The 3,967-nt window shown below is 41.4% G+C and overlaps 1 long non-coding RNA gene across 1 annotated transcript in view; it reads left to right on the top strand.

Moving 5' to 3' along the window:
• Window positions 1–1,925, top strand: part of LOC104855886 — a 6,960-nt gene extending 5,035 nt beyond the window's left edge. The window contains exons 4-5 of the long non-coding RNA XR_778499.1: window positions 946–1,078; window positions 1,226–1,925. This is a non-coding gene — a long non-coding RNA (uncharacterized LOC104855886). The remainder of the gene's footprint in view (window positions 1–945; window positions 1,079–1,225) is intronic.
• The last annotated feature ends 2,042 nt before the right edge of the window (window positions 1,926–3,967 follow it).

Below are 3,967 nucleotides of genomic sequence, written 5' to 3' on the forward strand. Positions count from 1 at the left end.
ACAGAGAGAGAGAGAGAGAGAGAGAGGGAGAGAGAGACAGAGAGAGAGAGAGAGACAGAGAGAGAGAGAGAGAATGACTTAAAAAGAGAAATATATTTTGCTATTTCAATATAGTGCCTGGCAGAGGGTATGAATTCAATAAATGTTGGTTGGATGAATGACTAGCTGGATGATCTATACAATACCAGAACCTTCACCTAAATGATAAATTCCCCCTTCCTAAATTTTTGTGGGTTTGTTTGTTTGTTTGTTTTCAATACCAGAGATTGAACTCAGCAACTTTGCGCTGAGCTATATCCCTAGACTCTTTTTATTTTTTTATTTTGATTCAGTGTCCCACTATGTGACTAAATTGCCAGGGCTAGGCTCAAACTTGAGATTCTCCCCCTTGGTCTCCCAGAGTGCTAGGATTACAGGCATGCACCCCGCCCTTCCAGTTTGGAATAGCAACCAGTTCATGTTTGATTCAGAAATGCCCACTTTCAAGGGCCGGGCATTTAGCTTAGTGTTCCTGCCGCCTGTCTCATAGGCACAAGGTCCTGAGTTTGGTCCCCGGTACCAAAAAAAAAAGCCCACTTCTGAGCTAGGGATGTAGCTCAGTGGCACCGTACCTGCCTGGCAAGCATGGGTCCTGAGTTTAAATCCTGGTACTGGGGGGAAAAATGCCCACTTCTGGTTGATCACTGATGCTCAGGCATACTGAACAGCCCCGCCTAGGGTATTTCTATAACACCTTGAAGGGAAAGAAAATCGCATCTCTTGTCTTTGTTGTATTCTCAATATCTTATTGAGTAAATGGCATCTACCAACTACCCAAAACAGTTCAGGCTCCCAAACTCAGCTCTTCCATCAGAATTTGCCCCTTCAGTTTCAAATTCCATTAGGCTGCTAATCAACAAAAGGGCAGGAGATTGGTGGGGATAAATTTGCTTTGTGGTGTTTTAGGTTCCAGGAACCACCCTCCCTTCCTGCCCTTTCCACTGTGTCTGCCTGAGAATGCTACCTGCTGCAGTCCTTGGGCCCCTTGCCACCCTTTGCAGACCTCCAGTGTAGCTTGCTGAAAGGGGACTCTTAAGAGGTGAGAAAAAAAGAAAAGGTAACTTAAGGTCTCCTATCAAGGTCCTGCCCTGATCCCTGGTACCAGGAAGGAAAGAGCTCTTGCCCTTATCCAGGGGTAAACTGAGGTCATAAGAGTCTCTGTTCTGCCTTTACCCTCTATTGATAGAACCTGATATCCTGCCATATATATGCTCACGAATCCCCTGGAGCTCGTCCCGACTTCTTCTGCAGCCTACCTGACATGCGGACCTCCTCCAGACCCGGAACCTCCTGCTCTTTCTGGCTTCGGAGCCTCATCCCCAACTTGTCTTCACTGTCAGTCTTGGCTCCCACCCGGTTCCTTGATGGTCACTGCCCACACCCCAGAGTGGCAGCTGCCGCCCCAGCAAAAGTTAGCATGACACTGTTCATTGCCAATTTGGTTAACACCCGGCAACCCCAAGAGTTGTTGACATCACACCTATATAAACAGGATGACTATCCCTGGAGAAAAATGACACCTGCTCACATACCTTTACACAGACAAGGTGGCTCTGGGTGTACCTGCTCCCAAACCACATTGAGGAAATGAAGGGCTGAAAAGAAATGGAGTGCCTCTCACCAGCCTGAGCTGATTGTATCAGACAATTTCAGCTTAATTCCCATCCAGGGAAAGCCAATGAGTCAAAGTTACCAAGACCAAAAGATCATGTATTCAACCACTCAACAAATATTTATGAGTGCCTAGCACTGTTCTTAGCCTCAGGGATAAAGCAATTTTTAAAAACGCCAAATCCCTTCCTTCCTGGAGGTTTTCTAACAACAAAAGGAAAGAAAGAAGATAGACAGCAGACACAGAAACTTGAATATGGCATGCAATAATAAACACTGAGAAAAAATTAAGTCTTTTTAATATTTTGTATTTAAAGTGGTAGCACCCATGACTTACTTATCTCTACCCACAACATCTGGCAGGTAGTAGGTACTTAACCTTTGTTGAATGAATAAAAAACTTTCAGTGAATGTTTTTAAGTTACAAATCATTTTCACTGATCTCCTTTGCTATTCTTGCTTGCTCCTTTGTCATTCTTTCAGCAAATGATTTTCATGATTTAGAACTCTAATAAAGAATCTCCCATTTAAAATTGCACAAGAGCCGGGTGTGGTGGCGCACGCCTGTAATCCCAGCACTCCGGAGGCTGAGGCAGGAGAATCGCTGTGAGTTCAAGACCAGCCTGGGCTACATAGTGAGTTCCAGGTCAGTCTCAACTACATAGTGAGACCCTATCTCAAAAAACCAAAAAATAAATAAATAAATAAAATAAAATAAAATTGCACAAGAAGTAATTAACCAAAAACACAGGTGGGTAACAAACCTAAGAGCGACATTCCACCTTGATCCTAATCAAATATATTCAAAGTAGAAGAGCAAAGAAGTATTCTATAATACATACAACACATTTACAAGATTTGAAAACATGAGGCTACAAAATAGACAAGAGCATGGAACTCACATGTAGGGTGCTGAGAGGCCATGTCATTGGTAGTGCTAAAGTTTAGATGGAGAATCTCTCCCAAAGGCTGGTACAGGAAAGAACTGTGGTGCTACTGGGAGGTCATAGAACCTTTAAATCACAGAGCCTCATGGGACATCTTAGATCACTGGGCATGTGCCCTTGAAGGGGACTTTGGGACCCTGGTCTCTGGGTCCTTTTTCCTTTTTCTCCTTTTTTCCCTCTTGGTTGAAGCCATGAAGTGAACAGTTTGCCATACCATGCACTTTTGCCTGCCATGATGTACTACCCACCCCGCAACCAGAGACCTAAAAATAATAGATATGCCGTATCATGGACTGAACCCTCCAAACACATGAGCTGAAATAAACTGTTTCTCATAATGAGTTGATTATCTCAGGTATTTGTTACAATATTGGAAAGCTGACTAACAGAGTATCAAAAACTTTAAAATCACAACCTCTGTGATCCAGCACACCACTGATAGGAATTTGAAGAAAGGTATAATGGTTATGTGCAAATGTTTACCTAATGGGATGTTCCTCAAAGCATTTTTAGCAAAAGAAAAAAAAAATCAGAAACAACCTAAAGTATCTATCAATAAACTGGAATCATGTGATAGCCACAATATAATAGTATGTGATTGGCAACAGTAATGTTACAGAAGAATATTAACAATGAAAATATTCCCAATAAAAAAATGTTCACAATATGCAGTTAAATTAATAAAGCAGTTAATATATATAGGATCCTATTTTTGTAAAATAGAAAACATACATATGTTATATATTTGGAAAAATCTGGAAATAGACACTGAAATGATGTTAACAGTGGTCATTTCTGGGAGATGAGATCATAAGCCAGTCTATTTTCCCCCTCTGTATCTCTCTCTCATTCTCTCACTCTCTCCCTCTCTGTCCTTCTTTTACTTTTTTTACACTTTGACCAAAAATGTATTTGATGTATAATTTTTTTGTTTTAAAAATTAGGATGCATCCAAACTTAACAAAGCAAAACTGTTTCCTAAACCTACAGATTTATCTCCTTTTTAAAAATCCAGCCTCTGTTAGATGTGGTGGCACACACCTGTAATCCCAGCATTTGGGAGGCTGAGGCAGGAGGACTGTCATGAGTTCAAGGCCAGCCAGAACTACACAGCAAGACCCTGCTCCAAAAGATAAATAAATAAAATTAAAATAATAAGCCAGTGTTTGAGCCAAGTGGCTCCAGCAGAGATCTAAGTCCTGGGTTCCTGTGTTAGTCAGTGAAGTTTTAATGGGAAGATTTCTGAGTCTGTGGCTTGGATCATAAAAATCCATTACTTTTCTGATGACTTCCTAATTGGCCCAAGGTGGCATTTCTACCTTACAATCTTTTCAACTTCAGATTTTTCCACACCTACTAACTGACAACAC

Source organism: Fukomys damarensis, unplaced genomic scaffold (assembly GCF_012274545.1).
Source record: "Fukomys damarensis isolate Sample0158 unplaced genomic scaffold, DMR_v1.0_HiC HiC_scaffold_13, whole genome shotgun sequence".
Taxonomy (NCBI): domain Eukaryota; kingdom Metazoa; phylum Chordata; class Mammalia; order Rodentia; family Bathyergidae; genus Fukomys; species Fukomys damarensis.